The following is a 25314-nucleotide window of genomic DNA, read 5'->3' as shown; positions in this document are numbered from 1 at the left end:
AACATTCTAGGAGGATGGAATGTCTTGATAAGATTGTGGGTTAGAAGTATAAATGTATTATCAAAACTCATCAAAGTACATACATAAAATGTGAACATTTCACTGTATATAAAGTGTACCTCAAATTAAAACTACATGTTAGGATATGCCCTGTTACAAAGTAAAACTTTCCAGAATTATTAACATTTTTACAGTTTATAGATATTTTCTCACTTGTATAAAAAAAAATGATAGTATGCATGTAGATGGGAACATGTTCATGGCCTTTGTTTATATTGTAATCACCTATGTTAATGTACTTTGTGACCTTCAACTTTTCTTGTAATTATCAGGGTTTTTAAAAAAATTCCCTAAGACTCACCTGTTTTCCTCAGATTTCTCCAGTTTATGAGAAGATATTTTCAGTCAGTAATATAGGGGAGGTAATAGTATTAATAACCAACATTTTTACACTATATGAGCACAAGATGTGATTCCTTTGGGAGAATAATCGAAAGACAACAACATATACTCAACATACTTGAATACATGCTGCCAGTCAAATTAATGTTTCATGATAGTAGTTTGAGATTCAGGGTGTGAATTTTGGGTAAAACATTTTTGTAAGTTACTATAGCAAAAATGTTTTTAGTGAGAATTCAGTTATGGATAAACACTTGTATTTTCATGGACCATAAAATTTATACTTGATTGTACAAATGCAGGAAAGTGCAAGAAGGAGTGTCCGAAAAGTTTGTTTTGAAATTCTGATCTTGTGGGCAGTCAAGTAATGCTGCTAGCTGGGGTGATGACAAAGACGTACTGTTGGAAAAGACAGAATGAAAAGAAACTGAATTTAAATTGCATTATTTTTATCTGGATTTTAGGCCTGCAACAAGGAAGGGAGAAAGAAATTGGTGTTTAGTCTCATTATTTTAACTTCAGCCTATTCAGATTGATAAACTGCATCTTCGTGTTGGCAAGTAAAGAAAGAGAAAGTAAAACACTTTTGAATTACATAGATTTAGGCCTTCTCTTAGCTCTAGTTTTTATTATTTATTTTGCATAAAGCAAGTGGTAGCACTTTAATCTCTAAGACCAAGTTTTCTCACCTACAAAACACTAGAATAATACCACAAAGGATGTTTTTGTGCATGAGAGAAGTAATGAGACAACATAGCTCAAGTACCCAATAGAGTACTTATAATGTACAGCAATCATAATTCTTTCTCGTTTTGGAGTACTCATTAAAAAATAAACCACTTCACAACTGGCTATAAAAAATGAAAGCTCTTGGTGAAACATTTTAGATTGTCTTCAGCTTAGAATGAACCTTAGGTTTCTTAAGTCTAAGTGCAAAACTACCAAAAATCTCATTCACAGAGTGATGAATATTCATTTAGGAAATATTTATTGATAGACTAACACATTCAGCATTTTAATGAGCATTAAAGATGAAGAAAAAAGTTTTAGAATATAAAGTCAGTTAGATTTGTAACAATAGATTGCATAATACTTCACTATCTAAAAAGTTTTCTTATATCTAATCTCATATAATCCTTCCCACAACCTGATTGGTAAGGAGACAAGAGGACTTGCTGTGGCCAAAGTGGGAGAGTTTGGAAATCATGTCACTGGAACTAGAACCTAGAACACTGATATACAGTGCAATGCCTCTCATTCCACTATACAAGAAATTGGTCTACAATCTCAAGACAAGCAGTATATCAAAATATCACAATCGACTCTTTCATTTGGGATGTATGTAACTGAAAAAAACCAAACATCTCACTTAACTGGGAATTTATTGCTTATTAATAAGAGAATCATAAGTAGGGATAGTTCTAGGTGCAGTACATCAGAACTCCAGCTCTGCTTTTCTTGTGGTTCTCTTCTTGTTTCCTTCTTTGTATCTTAGCTTCAACCTCAAGCTGGTAGCAGGATGACTGTATCAGGTCTGGAAGGAAGGACATCCAGAGGCCGAATTGGGATAATCCTCCCTAAGGCCTCTTTCTCAAGTGATCCTCTCATGCCTCATTCACCAGCATTGGATTACAGGGTCACACAATTTCCTGGCAACTAGTCACTGGGAAAAAAAATTAGAATAATTGTATTCGTCTACTCATTAGAGCAAGGATAGGGTCACATTCCCCTGAAACACAAGCCTGTCTTGAGGAAAGATGTATACCTGAACAAATGCAGCATTTTTATTTTTAGGCAGATGGGAAATAACTTCAGTAATCAGGGTTTACCTAACCTAATATCGAACCTCCCTTTGGACATGCTCCAATTAAATTTATTATTTTCTTCTTTTATCAATGAGGTACTAAACACACTTGATTTCAGTTATGAAAAGCAGTTGATAAGCATTAGTGTATAAGATTTCTGAGTGAGATTGAAGAAAATATTGCAATCTGAAACCTGCTGCCAAGTAAAACACCACTTATTTGCCTGTGGTTTGTGATGACTGACAGTAAGAATGAAAAAGAAAATTCCTTTTAAAAGAAAGAAATGAATAATGATGTTAGGTGTGGCAGGAGATGGGGTGTACAATTGTTTGAATTTCCGTTTCTGTTTTTGTTTTTTCATCTGAGGCTTTCTACATGTGTTTACAATTGAAGGCTATTTTCTGGGATGCCAGGGTAACTAATAACGTTCTCCAAAAATGAAATGTGCCTATTATCATTAATGCAGTTTGACATAGGAGGGAACAGGGAAATTCTATTGGTTTTCCAAAGCTGAAATCAGGCAGAGAATACCCAGCTCTCTCAGTCAACAGCAGGGTCCCATACACATATTTGTCTGTATTATTAATAGAGTAATTATCCTCAAAGTTAATAGTCTTCTCAGATGAGTCTTGAGTCTCACTACCATTTGAAAGGGAGTAGCATTGCATTCAAATATAAGTTTCTGCTAGTGGGTTATTTTTTATACTCCTGTGTTAAAAACTTGTGAAACTAAGAAATTATGGGATTTGATCCAGATTTTATCATGTTTCAGCTGCAAAGATGAGCAACAAATTTCCACTGTCTCATGACATTGAGTAGAATACTGAAAAACAAACAAAAACAAAAACCCTGTTTTAACAAACAGTTTCTATCCCAAGTTGAAGAAGGTTATTATTTTCTTAGGTTCAAGGAATGATAAGACCTGTTTTTTGGTCTTATCAATCACCTTTAGTTATGGCAGCATTATGACTAAAACTATGTTTTTCACTATAGCACAGAACACTGTGTTAGCTACTGACTCAAAATCTACCTTTTACATTTCATTTAGAATTTATTTCCCTCCTGGAAATTTATTTTGGGTATATACCATTCCACGGGTGTTGCTTACAATGATGATCCTAAACCTCTAGTTATTTCAAGCTACAAATTCCCACCCAACCATATACTCTGCTCTTTTGTGGTAGGATGGAGCTCATGAGGTGTGAGTACTCTATGTTTCTCCCTCTTGATTTCTGCATATTCTGAGTTCTTTTTAGGCTTTTATGTAAGGAAGAAGCAACCTTCTCATTTTCATGGTTAACCTGGCTTCCCATGCCTTTGTCTGTATTCCTCATGTCTCCTTTTCATTCTGCCCCTTATGTACCTTCATTCTCTTCCTCTCATTGACTCTGTGCAATCTGTATTCAAATTCACCAACTCATCCAAAGAAGGAGAGGAGAGGGAAGCAACTCCACCTTCATCTGATGCTACTGCTCTCCCAACTAACTGTACTACCTTTCCTTTTGTAGTCAAAATTTTCCATAAAGTTATTTGCAAGCATTGCCTTTACTTCCTAAAGCCTTCTTATTTTCTTATAATTTCAAATTCGGCCTTCTGCATCACTTGAAACTTCTGGAACATGCACCAAGGCCAAAAAGAATATGCTCATGAAAATTTTAATAGAATTTAAAGAAGATGCACTAATAAAATGAAATGTCTATAAGGAGTCTAGAGAGCCAAGGACCAAGAATGCAACAGCAAGATACCAACACAACTCATCAAGTAATCTGTCTCTCTTATTTTACCAGATAATACTATAAAACTACAGAAAGATCAATCAATAAACCTTCAAACTTAACAGCGTCCTGTGAGTTTAAGTAGTATGTCATTTTCCCAAAAAACTCTACGTGAAGGGCTACATTTGATTTTCTAGATCAGAAAAGTCACCTTTAAAACTCTACCACCCAAAACTTTCTCCCTGAAAGTAGTCAGCCTGTTTTGTCTATGGCTTAAAAGGTATAGAACTTCATCAAAGCTATGTATCTCATATGAAATTGGAAATTCCACCAAATGTTAGTCTCTCAAAATACACTGTCTTTGGGTATTACTATAAAAGAAAACAAATAGAACAGTGGGTCCCTCCTCAAACAGGTTCTCTGGAATACAAACATAGTGGAAATCAAGATTCAATTGCTAATTCTAACTGCAAGATTTTCTTCCCAGACTTGAATACACTTCATTGTCCTCTGTTTGTGTTCAATCTCCATCAGCTGGTAATTGTTTTATGTGGTAGTCAAAAGGAAAAAAAAAAAAAAAAAAAAAAAAAAAAAACCAGAAAAGAGAAAGTGAAAACAAAACGAAAGCGAAAAGAAATATTTATTTCCAAACATGCATACAGGCTTTCATCCAACGGATTTTCTAGAATTTAAAGCAATGACTTCCAGATTAACTTGCTCTGACTCCAGTAGTAGCTGGAAGCCAGTAGTAGCTGGTTCCATAGTTTATGCTGAAAATATTCATTTTCTAGAGATTAGGAGAGACAGCCTGATAAGGAATAAAGAATCAAAACACCTACCAATAAACTGTGAGCCTTCATTTGAATTTCTTTACATTTCTTTGTCTCCATTTTGTATGAAGCAAGGTCTAGATTCTGTAATATTCCATGGTTTCTAAAGATTGCACTGAAAAGGCTGTACTTTGCATGCATGGTGTACTTGAGGTTACAGCCTTAAAACATTGTGATATAGAGCAGTTTTTTGCAATCAGATCTTGGGTCATTTACCAGCTGCATCTGAGAGAGCAAGTCACTTAAATTCTCTGAACCTCACTTTCCTCATTATAATATGGTAGACTTGCACTTGTGTTCATTAGAGGTATTATGGGGATTTAATTATACAACAAATGTTACTCCAATGGACAAAATAAATATTCTATGAGTGCAGTTTCCTTTGCCACTGTCTCACACTATACTCATTCACTTATGATCTAAAAAGAGTTTATTTGGGAAGCATTTACCAAATGCTTAGTTCTATCATGCTATAGATTCTGGTTCTAAGGAAATATGTAACTGAGAAACTAGGAAACTAGAATTTTGGTCTTGTTTTTATACATAGCATTAAACAAATCAATAACAATTAGACAAACAATTCAAAATCTAAGTCTGCCTTCTCATATATAACTTATAATAAAATCCTCCCTAATTATAAGTAAACTGACTATATAATTTTACATTAAGATGGAATACTTTTGATAGTAAAGTGAACCCTATTTATAGTTAAACCAGAATGCCATGCTATAACTCTAACTGGAAGGTTATAACGGTGCCAATGAGAGGATGCATGTGAATTTGCAAAGCCCAATGCCACCTGCTAAGGAATTATAAATTTTATGCTAAATGGACAAAAAAGGCCAATTTTATTTCCACTATCCAAATCTTATGTATTTTTCAGCACCCAACTTCTGTTGGAGTGAAAGTATTTAGAAGTAGAGGGATTATTGCTGAATGTTTTTCAATGTGTCTATCTAGATGACTTTAGCATCAGGGCATGGGATTCTATACAAAATTCGTATGTAAAATCAAAAAAGTCGAAAAATAAAATCTCCTCTTAGTAATAAGCAACTATCTACAAGGTGAAAATGTATCTCCCTTGAAATAGGTTTGTATTTCAATTATAAATTTTAAAATATCCTAGCAGATACGGTTGTAATGCACTTTTCTTCTGTAATATCTTTATTAGATTTTTTTCAGTTTTAAGCTAAATTTTTTTATTTCTAACATCAATGAATCAGTGTAACAAATAACACCTCAACCACTATTCATTTAATAACAGAATTCTTATAAACTATTATCAAATTCTGTTAAAATTCAGCCTGGACCATGGCTATAAATCTCATGTCCTTTATAGCTTTATATGAGAATACGAAGTCACCCTTGAGTCAACAGCCAGCCATTGGCTTTGATTATAAGCTAAATGACTGTTTCACTGGCAGTTCCATGGATAGGGAAGTTTTAACTTGATAAGATGAGGAGAGATCCACACTGAAAAAATTTTAATACAAGTTGTGTGGAAAGATAACTGGCTGAAAGCACTGTTATTCACAAAATAATGGCTGAAGAGAGCATTCTCTCAAGCTGTTGCAATTTTTACAGGCAATTTTCAAAGAAATTGTATTACTAGTGATTTTAAAAGAAATGTCAACAAAAGGTAGCTTCTTGTTTCTACTTAGCAACTGGTACATAGCTGAAAGGGAAGAATCGATGGAGTACAAACTAGATATATTGCTCGTGCTTCCTATGTTTGCACGTAGAGTTTCCAGTAATTGGCCATTCTTTTTTCTTTTTAAGTCAACAATTATTTTGCTTGCTTTATGAGTGACTGGCCCAGTTCTAGGCACTGGGGTACATGGGTGAAGGAAACCCAAAATTCCCTCTCCTTGTGGCACTAATGTTTTAACAGAAGACAGAAAATAAAATAAATAAGTAAATTACACAGTCTGTTTCTGTGTGATAAATGAACTAAAGAAAAATAAATCAGAAAATGTGGTTAGTAGTAGTGAATGGGAGTTAAGTGTTGCAAATTTTAAATCGAGTGATATGTAAAACCTCTCTAAGAATAGTCTTGTTAATAATATAAAGCCTGCATGGAAATAGGTATTGTGTAAAAGTTAATGGTAAATTACTTCTCCATAAGGTGCAAAAAGTCTACGAATAAATTCTACAATGGTTTGAAATGCAGTCAGTTCAGGAAGTGAAAAAAAAAAAAACGTTGACTATCCAGGCTAACATTTTTCTTTTCTTTTTTTTTTATTTATTTTTTATTATTATTATACTTTAAGTTCTAGGGTACATGTGCATAATGTGCAGGTTTGTGACATATGTATACTTGTTTATTGCAGCACTATTCACAATAGCAAAGACTTGGAATCAACCCAAATGTCCATCAGTGACAGACTGGATTAAGAAAATGTGGCACATATACACCATGGAATACTATGCAGCCATAAAAAAGGATGAGTTTGTGTCCTTTGTAGGGACATGGATGCAGCTGGAAACCATCATTCTTAGCAAACTATCACAAGAACAGAAAACCAAACACCGCATGTTCTCACTCATAGGTGGGAACTGAACAGGCTAACATTTTTCAAAGTGTGGATTACACCTGTACCAGTCACCTGAGGAGCTTATTAAAATGCTGATTCCTCATACTTAACCCAGTGCTAGTGAATCAGCACGTTCAGGCATGGGTCCTGGGAATATGTCATCTATCAAGCTTTTTGGATAATTCTGAGGCATTCTAAAATCTGAGTCCTTAGAATGTTTAACGTAGAAACAAGTCTCAAGCAAAAATTCACCCATTTGCTTATTTAACAAATATTTTCTGAGTGTCTCCTCTTTGTGCTCAGAGGTGTAACTGAAGGGTCTGCGGAGATGGGATCCATGCCTGAGATGGTTCTGATAAAATTGGGGTAACTATATACAAATAAGTTAATGAAAGAATATAAAAGAGGCTTGTGATGGTCTGATGGGTGTAATTTTAGTTTGGAGAGAGAGAACTGAGGACATTGTTGATTTTTCTTTTCTTGTATCTTATGCTTGCAAAAATAATCCATACGTGGAAAGCCCTTGAATTTGGATACTATGTGCTGAAGTCTGTTTTTACTTAGTGGTCTCAATTGTACTCTGACAGTGTGGTCAATGATATAAAAACTCTTGTAGTTGCAGGAATTTCAAGGCATTAACACAAACATCCTCATTTGATGGTCTGTTTATTTGATAACTGTTATTGAGACCTGCAACATGCAAATGTTCAGAGTCTAGAGGAGGTAGAAGGTAAATAGATGGGTTTCCTACAATGTATTAGAGGCATGTATACTATGTTTTAGAAAAACAGGGGTGAAGTCACTAACTCTACTTAGGAGTCTGGAGATATTTTTCACAAAAAAGATGACACTTGGATTAGAACTTAAAGGATGAGTTAGACTTTATACATGAATGGAAAGAGAAGGATGTTCGTGGTAGACGTAATGGCAGATACAGACATGCAAATGCAAAGTGGTAGAAATTTTACTCACACTACAACACAGCTTGGCGAAAACCACCTAGCTTCTCTATTTTCTATAATAAGCTGATAACCATGACCACTGGACAATGAAAGACTAGCCAAAAAATATTAACAGTTAACATAATTAGCTTCCTCTAAATAGTTTCTAAAAGTTTAAAACATCCTCTAGTGAATAAATAATCAAATGTTACAAGTTCAGTTCCATGGCTGAGCCATTTCTCTCCTCCCATCCTCCTTCTAGAGATGGTAGCTGAGTGTCGGGGAGGCTTATGAACTGAATAGCAATGCGTGAGAGGCACTTGGGTGGTCTTCATGCTGGATTCTGCATCAGGGCAGGTCTGATCCCTGTAGATTCTCATTCATTGCTGTTGTTAGTTGAGGTATGGGAATCTATACCATCACTGCACCTCCTTTGTGGTAAGAGCACTTGGCTTTATCAGGACCCAGTGGCCCTCCTTGATAACTTCATTCTCACTGGCAGTGTGGATACCCCTTGACTTCCGGCTTTCACTGTTCTTTATCGCTGAACCAGGCAGCCTACCCTAAAGCTTTCAGCAAAAAGGGTGCCATTTAGCTCCACTCCAGTGAACCCTTCTGCAAAGAGCTCTAACACTATAACCCCTCTGGAAAATTATTTAAACCCTAAATGCCTCAATTTTATTTGTTAAATGGGGATAATGAAGTATCATCCTCACAGTACAGTTGCACAAATAAAATGAGTTAATAAATATACTGCCCTTAGAAGGGTGCCTGGCCTATTGCGGTTAATACACATTTGCTACTGCTATTACTTCTTCATTCTTTCCCATTGCCCCCATTCTCTGTGCACATGGCACTCTGGGAGCCAGAAGCATGGCTTCAGGCTCACCTACAAGCTCTATCTTTCTGCTACAGCTACTATAACTACCACATTGGCAAGTACTCACCCTGCATGGTATTTTTCCTATACTTTTGACTTTCTCCTCAATGTAACAATCCTTCTTTCTTGTGACTTTGCTTTAAAGAAGAGAAGCAAAGGCACATGGAGATATGACTGCCTCTCCCTCTCGGTTTCTTCTGCTTCTCATAAACCCAGGGCCAAAAGACATAATCTGTTTTTCCTTTTCATCTTGAAAAGTTATTTCCCTACATCATCACTTGAGACCTCTGTATGGCTTGGAGTGAAAATATATATTCAAAATCTCCAGAACTGGCTCTTGATGTTAACATAGGCTTAAATAATTTTTTTTTGGAAAACAATGTTTTTGTTCCAAGACTTGCCTTTCAGAACCATTGTCTTACTATGAACTCCTCAAATTCTATTTTGAATGTCAAAAGCTGCACACTGATTACATCTCTTTATCTTTTGAATCCCTTTTAAGACAAATAATGCCTCTTAAATAATAGTGAGAAAATCATACACAATGAAATATAAACCAAAAAAGCACATGTATATAGTTCAAAAATATTATTCCTACATTCTGCATAATTATATAAGGGTTTGATGTGTTCAAAAGCAGGAAAGTGATTAATTTGGTGTTAGAAGTGTATAATTGATATGTTCGTGTGTGAGAATTGGGGAGGGGAGGTGTTAGAGTAGAAGAGGAAGTGAATAAGAAGGGGTAACTGATGAAGAACAAAATGCCAGTTTCAGCCAAATTGAGAAGAACACTGCCGTGCTAAGGAAATTTTCTTTCAGGTGAAACAACGTTAACTATTAAGAAGGTTATACATTTTTATATCTATTTCATGCATTAGAAAACTAAAGCTCTAAGATATTGAGTTTTTCTCCTACATTATCACTGTAATTGTCATACCTAGGATGAAAATTCAGTTCTACTGATTTATAATCTATCTTCTCATATTTTTAAGTTCAATCAATTTCTTTAGAAAAGTTATAAACTGGCATTTTCACTTTTGAGATAAATGTGATAAATCCTATAGACAATTACCTAAATTGAAAACACTTCATTGCCTCTGAAATTCCAATGCCTCTAGCAAAGCAAACCCCCAAGACTGTGTTCAGTAAGATCTGATATATTTATTGCTTGTCTGTTACTTACTTTCTTATTTGTTTTCACAGCTGGTAAAGACTCAATAATTTTAACTATGATGATCTCAACTTGCACTTGCGTAGAGTCTAGATATTGGTTTTTTTTTTTTGACCTATACAATTTCTGAAAATAAAAGTATAATTTTTAAAGTGTTTGCTGGATTAATTGCAAATCTTTGGTGGAGATCTTTATGAATAAACACTTTTACACCATGGTGTTGTTTAATCAAGACCTAAGAGATACAAGTGACTTTAGCCACTTTTATTTATTTATGTATTTTTGGACTAACGTGGGTCTGTCTGAAATATCATTTAGAATCAACTTTAGAGAAGTCTATTTGCTAATATTGCATGGGAGAAAATAAAGTCTTGCAATTAAATCACTACTTTTGATTCTGCAAACATCCAGCACAATCAATTCATGACAAAGAAAATTCCTTGTATCAATAATTTTGTTGCTGGTTTCATTGACACTCCAAATACTTCATTCATTAAAACAAATATTTATTGAGTATCTGTTGTTTTTTCCACTGGGGATGCATAGATGAATGAGGCAAACAGTTTTGTCACCCTGGAGCCTACAATTGTAACAAAAGTTAGAAGGAAAAAAAACAGTACTTGAGAGAATCTCTAATGAATAAATCTTAACTGATATGAGATATCAGGGAAGACTTCCATATAGAAGTGATCTTTAAGCAAAAACAAAAACTAAGTAGAATTTATCCAGGTAACTAGTCAGAGAGAGAGAAAGAGATTCCCAGAGAGAGAAAGAGAGGGAGAGATCCACGGGAAAACAAAATAGCACATGCAAAGGTTCTGTTTGGTGATAAGGGGAATTTAAGGAATTCAAGAAATAGAAAGTCTGTATGGCAGATGCATAGTAAGGAGAAAGATAGGGCCAGATTATGCAAGGATTTATACACCAACTTAAGTATTTTGAAATTTAAGAGCAGGAGAATATGACTGAGAGATTTAAACAGACTGATGTCATGGTTGAGTTTCCTTTTTAGATTACTTCAGATTAGCACCATGCTGAATGCAGCTTCAGGAAGACACTATTCACATTCACCATTAATAAGAGGTCATGTTTCAGACAATATGTGGGGAACGGATCAGAGGTGATGAATGTGAAACCAGGACTGTCATGGGAAGAGAATGCATTGGTCTAAGCAAGAGATAACAATGGTTTGCATTCAGATGGTAGAAAATTATTGAAGAGGAACGGATGCATTTTTTAAATATTTAGGAGGTAGAACTCATGGTACATAATGTGTGGTTGGATAGGGGAGCTGATTTACAGAAAACAATCAGCAGTGATTTATTGTTTCTTGGTTGGTTGGTTAGTTGTGGATGCCATTTTGGGAGAAGGAACAAGTTGAAGGCTGGGTGTAGGGGTTGCTGGTGCGATGGGAGGATCATAATTTCTGTTTGGGGCATGGTAATTTTGAAGCACCCATGAAATGTATGGTGGAGATTTATAATAGAATGCTTGATATTTTGTTCTAGAGCCTGGAAGATAAATTTGAGCTAGAGATATAAAGTTGGGAATAACCACTATATAGATGGAATTAAAGACGTAGAAATGGTAAAAATCAGTAAGAACAAGTAAAGAGAGAAGGAAAGGGAGACAAGTGTGAAACCATCAAGACTCCTACAGTTAAAAGCCTAACAGAGGTAAAACAGACAGAGAGATGGAAACAAAACTATGAGGGTGTAATGGAGTCAAGGGAATCAAATCTTTTAAAGCAAGGTGATTTTGTAACTTGTGATAAGGCTGCTCAAGGTTAGGAAAAGTGTCCTTTATATCCAGTGGTGTGGAAAACTTTTTCCACAGGTATATCTAAGGAAGCAGTCATATTAATGAGGAACGAACAGAGTGTGAGGATGTAGGGATGACAAGAAGTTTGACTATGAATTGAGTATACAGAAGCAAACTCATTTTCAATATAAATGAGTAGTAGATCACCTGGAAGTGAGAAATAGGAAGACAAGAGATTCTGAGCCCACCCAGGAATTTGGTTTTATGAAGGAGGAATAATTCCTCTACTGGGTTAGAGATAAGAGATTGGTGGAGAGACAAGTATGTTGGTAGATTTGGCCATCATAATTTTATTGGTGGTTGTTGAGGGCCCCCATTAGTAGCTTCTGCTTTCTCTGCAAAGTGTAAGTTAAAGAGTTTAAGCAGAAAAATATAATGCTGTCAGGGATTCAAAGAGAGCAAAGGATAGGTTGAATGCTTTGTGTGGAGATAGTTGACTAGGACACACTGCATTGCCAATTTAAATTGTTAAATAGTATTTGACTACCTAGAGTCAAAATAGTTAGAATTATCTTAAAGAAAACAGAAAAGCAGAAACTAAAATTCTCAGGCTTCCTGAAGATCCAGAAGATTGTTTTACTGTGCATTAAGTACACAGGGCCTGGCGTATGCCTGTGGTAGGAGGAGAGATGTGTACGTGTATTTATGTGTATGAAAACACATATATTGGAAAGTACAACCCTAACTCAAGGTGATCCGGATAACTTTAAGTTCCTAGATTGGAATAGTGATATTAATTAGCCAATTCTTAAAATTTATCCCATGAGAAGGATCTGTGATTGTACCCTGTCAGTAGAATTGGGGTCCAGAATAAATGAAAGCATTCTGGGCTTCTCACAACACCAAAATAGGTTTCTTGAACATATTCAGAGAGATCATTGCGAGATAGAATTATTATTTTGAGCTCAGGCAACTGAAACTTCCACTCAGACCCATTTTTTTGTAACGTAGAAAACAAATTAATAGTGCAGAGTCACTAAAAAATTACCATCTGGTAATGTGGTGAGTGACACGGTAAGTTAAGCCATATGTCACCTTACACCTCAGAGATAACTCCTATTTTGTGAGTCAATTAATTATTTTTCAAAAATGGTAGTGAAGAAGATAATGATAATAATGATGCTCCATAACTCCAAATTCATCAGAATTATTCCTTCCTTCCTCTGAATTTACCCAAAATGTTATTTTTAACCCTGTTTAGGATATGATTTCAACTGCCCTATACTGTAATTGGTTATTTGTATGTCTTAGCTTTGTGCTGCATTTTTTCCTGAATTTGAATGACAGTGTGACAAATGACTGTTTCTACTTGATTACTAAAATAATGTCCTACTCAATAATAAAGCTTATTAAATTATTCATTAAGCAATTATTATTTATTTTCTGCTGTATGCCACATTTTATGCCACACACTGAATAAACAGTGGTGAAACAAAATAGACACATTTCTATTCTCACAGAACAGTCTAAATGGGGGAAATAGGCATTAAACAAATAGATGCAGAACTGAATACATAATTGAAAATTTTGATGAATTACTGAGGAAAGAACAGCATGGTTTGAGAGAGAGAAAGTGAATTAATTTTATGTTGACTGAAAACATTGAAGAAGTGACAAACAAGCCAGGGTTTCTGAACCCTGGAATTATTGACATTTTGGGCTGGACAGTTCTTTGCTGTAGGGAGGTGTCCTGTGCATTGTAAAAATGCTGAACAGTTTCCTGACCTCTACCTACTTGGTCCCAGTAACACCATCCCAGTTGTAACAGACAAAAATGTATCAAGATAGTGCCAAATCACCCCAGGTACAGAGTCACTAATTTAAATGTAGACAAAATGCTTAAGAATTAGGCAGGAGAAATGAAAGTCAGAAGAGCATTATTACAGGAAAAGGAAATATCATAGGAAAAGTCTAGGAGGTAGAAAAGAGCATTTAAATAACTAAAGGAAGCCAGCATGACAGAAGTATATTGGATGAGGAAAACTTTAGTAAAAGGTGAGGCTGGAAATAAGGGCAATGGATAGTTTTAAAGAAGAGTCTTGTAAGTATTGTCAAGGAGTTCAGAATTTATCCTGAGAAATGGGAGTCTACGGGAGAGTCTTCAGTAGGAAAACTGGCAAGATCAAAAGATGTAATTGATATTTTAAAGGATCTCTTTGGTTTCTCTGATAACAATAAACTGGAGAGACTAAGTGGAAATGAGGAGGGCAGCCAGGGGCTACTGCCATTTTTCAGGGTGGTGGCTTGAGCCAGAGTTTAGGATGAACAGATGGTAAGGAGTCAATGCATCAAGGCTATAATTTAGAAGAAGAAACAGCAGGACTTAGTATATGAATGATTGTTCAATGAAAGGAGGAATGAAGGAGAAGAGAATTATTTGAGACCTCCATTTATTTGTAAATGTATATATTGGATTTGTGTGTATTTGCCTAAAATTTCTGTCAGTCTCATTCCTATGCCTTTATGTAGCTTAAAAAAATAAATAAATAAAAATAAAAAATAAAAAACACTCTTCCCTATAACAGCCCTACAAACATATAGTTTTATACTCTCTCATTTTTCTCATTTCTCGGTTTTCACCCCACCTGATCTTCTCTAAGGCTAAAAGTTGAAGGACTTCAATAGCTCAGTTCATGGCACAGCTTGCCACTCTGTTAACACACTCCTGTGTACCTACAAAATGTCAGCGTCTAAAACAGGATGGTTTGCTCCAAGCACTGTTCCTAAAAAGTATAAAGGAGAATAAATATGTTTCTTATAGAAACATGGTACAATTTTGTTAAGTTATTACTATTATTCATTACTATTAAGTCTAAATTATTATTAATGAAAGTTTTTGTCTTATTCACACATGCTGTTAAACATATCTTTCTTTACTATGCACATTTTCAAATGGAGTTATGCCTCTGAGTGTAAGATTTCATGCTTGCTGTCTTTATGATATGTTGTGTTAATCAGTTTACTCAGAAAAACAGAAACTACTCTGTATTTCAAGTATAAATCATCATAATAAAAAGAATTATAGACTTACAGAGAATCGAAAGGTTGAAGAGTAAAGATCAGCAAGATTACCACTAACAAGTCTGTATCCTGCCCTCTGGAAGACCAGAGAAAACGCATCATTATACCTACCTAATTATTTAGAGCTCCCTATGAATTGAATGACTTAGGCGAGTATGCACATAAAATACAAATATCTTCACACTCTACTTATTCTGAGAAGTCCATTCACATATTAGATATAATATCTGTCTATCTATCTATCTATCTATCTATCATCTCTGACTTAAGTTTTCAAATCTTGTTTCTTCCAAGCCATGTCCTGAGATCGATACAGAATCACACCTATGAAAATTTCTTCTTCTGTACAGTGTGAACAAGCAAGTGTCCTGCTTGATGTTTTGACTACTTAAAGAATTTTCCTTTCCTTTACTTTTTTTCAATGTAAAAAATTAAAATAGACTATATTAGAGAAGTTATGAGTTTATAAAAAATCCAGGTAGACAACACACTTAATTCCCATATATCCCGGTATTACTCAACTAGGACTGCCACACACAAAAAATACCACAGGCTGGGTGGCTTAAAAAATGCAAATTTGTTTTCTGGTGAGTCTTGTTTTCCTGACATACAGATGGCTGTCTTCTCTCTCTGTCTTCACACAGCCTTCCCTCTGTACACTTGAAGGGGAGACAGCAAGCCCTGACATGTGTTCCTCCACTTAGAAGACACCAGTCCTACTGGACTACGGCTTTATCCTTATGACCTTTTTAACCTTAATTACCTCCCTAAAACCTTGGAAGGCAACTTGGTGTTGGCGGGGAGCCCTCCAGAGTGCTGGCCTCCTCTCTCTCTGCTCTTTGTAGTATGAGGATCCCTCCAGAGGCGCTGCTGTTTGCTGAACTGCACTCACACATGAAAGAGCAGACTCTGAAGAAGGAACTAGCAACACTGAAACCTTCAGGACAAAACCTCTCATGAGGTATATGCTATAAGCATCCTTGAGGAAGAAGGACATGTGTAGGCAAGGCACTTTTATACCCACTGGGGATAGGAACAGGGAAGACCAATATTTCAGAGGTCTGGCACAGGAGCTGATTTTTAAAAAATCTTTGCATTTCCTCAGAGCCCCGAAACACTGCGTGTGTCTTAGCGACTGCCCATGCTCTGGCTGTGTGGGGCAAGTCAAGCCATTTTCTATGCCAGATTCTAGGAGGAAGTCAAAGCTCCTGCAAGAATGGGAAGGTAGATAACAAGGATCCCTTATATCACAAGGCATTGGAGTAGATTTGTCCTCCTGCTGGCTATAGTGTTCCTATCAGACAACTGAAGGACACTTAGATGTTTTTCCCAGGGAAGGAAACCAGCAAGCAAACATTCATTCCTGTCTAGATGTTAACTTAACTGACTGCACTGAATTCTCCTTAAACCCTGTATTAATCAGTGTTAGCCTCTTTTTATTTATTTATTTTTTCCTTTACAATATACATGCTATTTATTTTACGATGTTGAGTATGAGTTGTGAGAGCAGACATCTTGCTTCATTCACCATTTTAGAGGGAAAGCATTCAGTCTTTTACCATTAACTATGATCTCCCTAGAATTTTTATAGATGCTCTTTTTCAAGTTGAAGTAGTTCCTCTCTACTCCTAACTTGCTAAGAGTTTTGAATCATAAATGGGTATTACCTTTGGTCAGACGCTTTTTCTGCAATTGATTTATCATGTAAGTTTCTTATTTATCCTGTTGATGTGGTAGATTGCACTGGTTCATTTTCAAATATTGAATGTAACTTGCATATCTGAAGTAAATCCCACTTGCTGTATTTCATTTTCAGTTTGCTAATATTTTGTAAGACTTTTTTGCTTCTAAGTTCATGAAAGTTATTGACCTACAGTTTTCTTTCTCTCTCTTTTCTTTTTTTTTTTTTTTTAAATACTGTCTTTGTCTGGTTTTATGATCAGGGTAATATTGACCTCATAAAATAAGTTGGGAAATGTCTCTTCATTTTCTATTTTCTGGAAGAGAGTAGGTAAAATTGATGTTAATTATTCTTTAAATATGTGATAGACATTTTCAGGGAAATCAACTGATCCTGGAGATTCCGTTTTCTGGATCTTTTGAATTGCAGATTTAATTTCAGTATTGTTACATGACTATCGAGAATACCTATTTTTGGTGATTTGTGGATTTCAAGCGATTGGTCCTTTTTTTCTAAAAATTGTGTATTTTGCTGTTGTTGGATGGAGTATTTCTATATATGTCAATTAGATCATATTGGGTGATTGTATTGATTGGATGTTCTATATTGTTGATTTTTCTGTTGAACTTCTGAGCATAATGTTGCTCATAGAAGTGCCTTGTTACTCTTTTAATGGTTGCAGAATCTATAACGTTTTCTCTGTTTTATTCCTAATTTTGACTATTTATATCTTCTCCTTTTTTTCCATCTTTCTACAGGTTTATCAATTTTATTTATTTTTTAAATTTTTTTTTAAATTATACTTTAAGTTCCAGGGTACATGTGCACAACGTGCAGGTTTGTTACATATGTATACTTGTGCCATGTTGGTGTGCTGCACCCATCAACTCGTCAGCACCCATCAACTCGTCATTTACATCAGGTACAACTGCCAATGCCATCCCTCCCCTCTCCCCCCTCCCCATAATAGGCCCCGGTGTGTGATGTTCCCCTTCCAGAGTCCAAGTGATCTCATTGTTCAATTCCCACCTATGAGTGAGAACATGCGGTGTTTGGTTTTCTGTTCTTGCCATAGTTTGCTGAGAATGATGGTTTCCAGCTGCATCCATGTCCCTACAAAGGACACAAACTCATCCTTTTTTATGGCTGCATAGTATTCCATGGTGTATATGTGCCACATTTTCTTAATCCAGCCTGTCACTGATGGACATTTGGGTTGATTCCAAGTCTTTGCTATTGTGAATAGTGCTGCAATAAACATACGTGTGCATGTGTCTTTATAACAGCATGATTTCTAATCCTTTGGGTATATACCCAGTAATGGGATGGCTGGGTCATATGGTATTTCTGGTTCTAGATCTTTGAGGAATCACCATACCATTTTCCACAATGGTTGAACCAGTTTACAATCCCACCAACAGTGTAAAAGTGTTCCTATTTCTCCACATCCTCTCCAGCACCTGTTGTTTCCTGACTTTTTAATGATTTTCATTCTAACTGGTGTGAAATGGTATCTCATTGTGGTTTTGATCTGCATTTCTCTGATGGCCAGTGATGACGAGCATTTTTTCATGTGCCTGTTGGCTGTATGAATGTCTTCTTTTGAGAAATGTCTATTCATAATCTTTGCCCACTTTTTGATGGAGTTGTTTGTTTTTTTCTCATAAATTTGTTTGAGTTCTTTGTAGGTTCTAGATATTAGCCCTTTGTCAGATGAGTAGATTGCAAAAATGTTCTCCCATTCTGTAGGTTGCCTGTTCACTCTGATGGTAGTTTCTTCTGCTGTGCAGAAGTTCTTTAGTTTAATTAGATCCCATCTGTCAATACAAGGGATGTAAAAGACCTCTTCAAGGAGAACTACAAACCACTGCTCAGTGAAATAAAAGAGGACACAAGCAAATGGAAGAACACACCATGTTCATGGATAGGAAGAATCAGTATCGTGAAAATGGCCATACTGCCCAAGGTAATCTGTAGATTCAGCTACCAATGACTTTCTTCACAGAATTGGAAAAAACTGCTTTAAAGCTCATATGGAACCAAAAAACACCCCGCATTGCCAAGACAATCCTAAGTCAAAAGAACAAAGCTGGAGGCATCACGCTACCTGACTTCAAACTGTACTACAAGGCTACAGTAACCAAAACAGCATGGGACTGGTACCAAAACAGAGATATAGATCAATGGAACAGAACAGAGCCCTCAGAAATAATACCACACATCTACGGCCATCTGACCTTTGATAAACCTCAGAAAAACAAGAAATGGGGAAAGGATTCCCTATTTAATAAATGGTGCTGGGAAAATTGGCTAGCCATAAGTAGAAAGCTGAAACTGGATCCTTTCCTTACTCCTTATATGAAAATTAATTCAAGATGGATTAGAGACTTAAATGTTAGACCTAAAACCATAAAAACCCTAGAAGAAAACCTAGGTAATATCATTCAGGACATAGGCATGGGCAAGGACTTCATGTCTAAAACACCAAAAGCAATAGCCTCTTTTTATGGAAGAGGAACTTGAAGCTCAGTTTGAAAAATAAGCCTAGGTTTTCTCTGGCACAAAGTAATCTTGAACTTGGAAGTTAGGTAGCCTAGACTCCAAAAGATTGGAGATTTTTACCCTACTTGCAAGATATAGAAATACGAAAAAGAAAAGAGTTTGGGTATAAACATGTTATTTCAAGTCCTGGCTCTGCAGCCTCACCCTCTGTGTGACTTTAGGAATTGAAAGGAACTCTCTTAGATTCAGATAAAAATTGTAACACCAGAAAAGAAATAAGGTGTTAGTGCCTGTTTAACAGAGATTCATGAGAAATAAATGAAGGAATGCATCAAAAATTCTTGCCTCCCCCTTAAGATACAGTAGGAAGGTATTATTAATACTTTCCATGGATTTTAATAATGAAACAGCATGAGGAAGTGTGGACTGGGTGTCAGTAGGAAGGAGATGAAGAAGACACTGGGTTGAAGATCTATTCTTATTCTAGCATTTTAGGAGAGCAGAACAGAGGGAAGGTGAATTTAAATTTTTTTTTTAAATAACTATACAAGACAAGTAGAAAGAAAGATGTAGATGGGAAAACTATTGTTTCTAGAGATACTAGACAAAAAAAATAAAACAAAATAAAAAATAAATAAAGCCCCAACTTCACACTTGAGAAATGGTGTTATTTAAATTTATTTTTATTATGTACCTAAGTTAATAACTTTAAAAATTAGCCTACCATAGTGGCACACACCTGTAGTTGCAGCTGAGGCAGGGGGATCACTTGAGTCCAGGAATTCAAGGCTGCAGTGCACTATAATCACACCCTTAAATAGCCACTGCATTCCAACCTAGGCAACATAGCAAGACCCTCTCTCTATTTCTCTTAAAAAGTAATAATAATAAGCTTGCTTGTTTAGTATTTCAAATTGTAGAAAGACACTTAGCATAATGAATAGGAAGGTTGTCTGAATATAAAGCAAACAAATACCTTGAATAAATATGTCTGGATTGAAATTGCATTGAATATTTGTATCAGTTTGAGAACTGCCATGTTTTAGGTGTTGTATTTTCCCTTCCACAAATATATTATACATTCTTTTTAATCGTGTCTTCTTTAACTTCTTCAACAAAAGGTTTTATAATTTCTTATATAACCAAATTTTAGTTTTTATTGGGTTTATTTCTAGTAATGCTAGTATTTTTTGTTGCTAGTATGATTGAGATCAGTTTTCTTTTTTTTTTAAATAATTTCAACTTTTCTTTTAGATTCATGGGGTGCATGTACAAGTTTGTTACCTGGGTATATTGTGTGATGCTGACGTTTGGGGTATCATTGATCCTATCACTCAGGTAATGAGCACAGTATTCAATAGTTTTTTAACCCTTGTTCCCAACATCTCCCCAACCACCGACAGCCCAGCCTCCTACAACCACCATTCTACTTTCTACTTCTGAGTAGAGAGGGGAAATAAGTTCAAGGGATTTATTGTATAATTTGATGATTATAGTTAATAACAATGTATTATATTCTTGAAAATTAGTAGCAGAGTAGATTCTAGGTGTTCTCACCCCCCCCCCCCGCAAAAAATGAGTATATGAGGTAATGGATGTGTTAATTAACTCAATTTAGCCATTCCACAATATATACATATTTCCAAACATATTGTGCATAAGTATATACGATTTTTTCAATTAAAATTAATTAATTATATAAAATTAATGACATTAAAAACAATAAAGAAAATCAATGAAACCAAAAGCTCGTTAATTTTTAAAAACTGATGTATTTCTAGGTAGGGTAATTAAGGGTGTAAAAAGGGAGACAAAGAAAAAGTTAACAATATAATGAACAATGGATACAGACATTAAAATTATAGTAAGAATATTAAGAACAACTCTATAACTATAAATTCAAAATTGAAAACTGCATGCTACCAAAGTTCACTCGAGGAGAAATAGATAACCCCATTAAATTGTTAGTTAATAACTTAAAAAAAAAGCACCAGACCCAGGTGGTTTCACTGGTCGATTCTTCCAAACATTAAATGACAACATAATACCATTCTACACAATCTCTTTCAAAAATCCAAAAAAAAAAAAAAAGAATCTTTGCCAATCAATTTTATTAGATCAGAGTTATCCTAATATCAAAACCAGACTAAAACATTACAACAAAAGGAAACTAAAGACCAATATCACTCGTGAACATAGAAGCAAAGATCCTTAACAAAATATTTGAAATAAAATCCTGTAATATGCAAACAGGATAATACCTCACAGCAAAATGGGGTTCATCCTAGGAATACCAGGCTAGTTCACTATTTATAAATAAATCAACATAATTTATCCTATCAATGGACTGAAAAATAAACACTATATTATTATAGCAATAAACAAAAGAAATTATTTGATAAGTTTCAAAACTCATTCATAATTAAAAAAAAAAAAAGCTTGGAGTGAAGTGCAATTTTACCTTACCTACATCCCTAACAAAGAGTATATATGGAAAACCAATAGCTACTATCGTACTTAATGCCAAGAGACTGAATGCTTTATCTTTAAAATCAGACCACAAGGCATGAATGTCCTTTCTCACTGCTCATATTCAGCTTTATAGTGGAAGTCCTACCTAGCTCAATAATGTAAATAATAATAATAATAATGCATTATTATTTTGCATTATTATTTTATGTATACATTATACATATTGCAAATAGATAAACTCTCTTTGTTGGCAGATGACATGATAATCTATGTTGGTTTCACTAAAAAGCAGAGACTGGGCTATTGGGTCAAATTTCATAAACAAATAGTATTATTTTATAGTCTTAGTGTTTCTGAATAAACCAGAAGTCAGACATATGCTACTAGTAAAGGAAATATGTTTGCTTAGGGTGAAAAGAGTGTGTTCACAAAGAATGTCTGAAAGAAAAAACTCAAATCCCCACTTTTCAGAATGAATACCAAGGTCTGTGGTCTTTAAAAAGGTGTTAAACTTCTTTGTACTCTGGGTTTCTCTCCAGAAATATTTTGTAGCTCTTTAGATTTATGCGTTGTTTAGAGCAATAATATTGTCTGCAACATGCTTGGTGAGAAACAGCTGCTTCTCCAGTAGATGACATTATTCTCAGTTGTTGAATGAGCATTCATTCCTAGAACATAAATAAGAATACCTAAGAATAGCTACATCCACACAACTGGCAATAAAAATGAAGGAAAGTAGTGATCATCTTTTTCAACAAGGTAATCTTTTTTGATGGAAAATTCCAGAAAAGCCATTCCACATGCAAAACCCCAAAACCTTAGCAGAGAAAGGCCCTTTCCAATACCTCACAAGATTGCTTTCCAAAACATCTTTAATCAAAGCCAAGCACTAAAGTTACACAAACACAGAGAAACACACTGGCCTGAGTTACACCTACAGTTTCTGCTTCCCCATAAAACTGGAAGTTCTTTCCCCGCTTATGCTTTCCAGCTTCTCAAATGAAGTAGCACCATACTTGGAGCCTGATTTTTTTAGGAAAGGTTACGTGGGCCCAAATGCTAATAGAATTTCATGCAACCAAAGAGATGGCAGCTTTCCAATTCTAGGTACTAAGCTAAACACACTGGGGTTAAAACATATCCACATCCTTGCTGAGGAGAAAATGGTCAGAGTGGTCAGACTTACTGTGTAACCTGGTCATATGACGTCCACACAGCTTTATGGACTTCTTACCATTGTTACTGGTCTGCAACTGGAGATGGGTCATTGGATAAGAGTGGGGAAAGACTTGTCTTTCTCACACATATAACCCTGAGGAAGGAGCAATCAGATTCATGTAAAAGATGAAGAGAGGAAAAGGAGAAGAGGTATGCACTGTTAATTGTGGAACCCCCATTGGAATAACTCATCAATGCTCATCATTCACTAGCATGAAGCCTCAATGCCTTAACCGTGATATACCCATGTGGTAGTTCTCTGCCAGGATATGCACTCCAACCCCACACTCTATTCCTTTTTCCCCGTATCTAGTCCTCATTATTGCCTTGCTCCTCTTAACTCTTCCATTCACCAAAATTCCCCCACCTCCTCTCCTTTCCTAAGCTAGACTTGCTTCCTAGCCTCATTTTTAGAATTCTCCTATCTCAAACATCTGTTGCTGAGAAGGGAGAAGATAATATTTAGTTTTGGAGGAAGGAGAGGTGGAAAAAGTCACTGAAATGTTGCAGTCTCCTGGTGGTAGATTGCTATTTTCTTTCTTTCCTTCTGATAGTTAATCAAATTTTTTGAAAAATGTATATTTTAAGTCCTTTATTATGCTCAAAGTTTTAAAATTTTGTTGTTTTTCTTCTAGTGAGGAAATATATTTTATTGTAAAGTTAACTTCAATTATATTATCCCAATCTGGGAAATAATTCATGTGTTTTTTTCCTTGCTTGCTTGTTTATGGTAATTTGTGGGAAATGTGTCATTCTATCACAAGTCGATTAATTAAATATCCCTGTACATTTGTACATGGTAAAAAAAATTACTGAATAAAGCCAATATTGAAATGTCACACCCATTGGAAACATAGCACTAATACGTCATAATGATAAATCTTTTCCATGCCTTCACTGGATGATTCAATTTGATTATTTAAGGCAATAATTCAACATCAGAAAATTAAAGAACCAAAGTGATGACAGTAAATGCTTGGTAATGATTAGTGACTCCTTGCCAGCACGCAGATTTCCTCACCACTATAATTCTTGTTTAGCATGGACCCTCTTCCAAGTTATTAGGATTCCTCAGTGATATTCAAATTGAGTAACAAAAGAAATTGGCTCAGTTTATCCTCTGTTTTTATCACTGCAAGCCCAGACACAGTGATTAATCCGGAAATAGCAATTATTTCCCATTTTCCCTAAAAATAACCCTTAGAAGCTGGGCAACTCAGCTCTGAGACTCAGATTGTGCAGTTTGACATCTGATGATTATAATGTCTGCTGACCTCAAACTGTATTGTATGAATTACATAATAACTATGCATACAAAAGAAAGCAGAAATCATGAGGAATATTGTAGTATAAAATCATTAATGTTATTTTCGTAATTTCTGCAGAAATATCTATGTACCTTAACTCTGCTTATAATATTTTTGCCATAAAGTAGAATTTCTTTTCATCCCATACAGTACCTCAATCTTTTCCTTTATAGCTTACTTGTTATCACTCATAGGAAGTTATTTTGCCCAAAAACTATGTAACATTCATGCATAATTTATCTTAATTTTTTTCAGTCTCTACATTTTAATATTTAATTCAGCTATAATTTTGTTATAAGGTATGTAACTTAGTTATCTAAAATATTTTTCCCTGGCAAATAATTCCTCAGTTGTCTTTTAAAATGGCGAGGCCAAAATTGCTATCTCCATTTTACAGATGAGTGACAGTAACTTACAGGGCTAAAGTGATAGACAGTGGTTTGGGAGTCAGCTCAAACATGCTCTCAAGAGGCAACTGCAGGTAGCATTTCTGAAGTCCATATTCAACAAATTGGATATGATAGAAATACACCATGAAAATGAACAAACACTACAAGCTTTCAACTTTCCTCCCTCCCTTCCTCACTCTCTCCATCTTTCCCTCACTCCCTTCCTCTCTCTCCCTCCCTCTCCCTTCTCCCCTCCCCTCCCCTCCCTTCCTCCCACCCTCCCTTCTTCCCTCCCCCCTTCCCCCTCCCTCCCTCCCTCCCTCCCTCCCTCCCTTCCTTCCTTCCTTCCTTCCTTCCTTCCTTCCTTCCTTCCTTCCTTCCTTCCTTCCTTCCTTCCTCCTTTTCTTTCTCTTTCTCTCTCTCCCCATTTCTTCCTTCTTTTTCTTTCTCTTTCTTTTGGTTCCCTCCCTCCCTTTCTTTATTCCTTCCTTCTTTCATTCCTCTCTCTCCTCATTCCCTTCCTCCCTTCTTCCCTGTTTCCCTCCTTTCCTTCCCTCCTTTTCCTATGTTTAAGGGCTTTGCAAGTTCTCTTTAGTGCACCTGGGTTGACCTGATTTTGCTGTTC

General features: G+C 35.5%; 1 long non-coding RNA gene across 2 annotated transcripts; it reads right to left on the bottom strand.

Annotated features, from left to right (window-relative positions):
• Positions 1 to 1781: 1781 nt before the first annotated feature.
• LOC126950770 (uncharacterized) lies at positions 1782 to 25314 on the bottom strand. 2 transcript variants are annotated; one of them, XR_007724287.1, is made up of 5 exons: positions 25290 to 25314; positions 24717 to 24790; positions 22962 to 23087; positions 22256 to 22443; positions 1782 to 2065 (listed from the first exon to the last, which is right to left on the bottom strand). It is a non-coding gene; the product is annotated as an uncharacterized LOC126950770 (long non-coding RNA). The 2 variants fall into 2 exon arrangements; XR_007724286.1 differs by lacking the exon at positions 1782 to 2065 and having other exon boundaries at positions 22142 to 22443.

Source organism: Macaca thibetana, chromosome 3, assembly GCF_024542745.1.
Source record: "Macaca thibetana thibetana isolate TM-01 chromosome 3, ASM2454274v1, whole genome shotgun sequence".
NCBI classification, from domain to species: Eukaryota; Metazoa; Chordata; class Mammalia; order Primates; family Cercopithecidae; genus Macaca; species Macaca thibetana.
The sequence above is the reverse complement of the archived record's forward strand: the minus strand, read 5'-3'. Positions and strand labels throughout refer to the sequence as shown.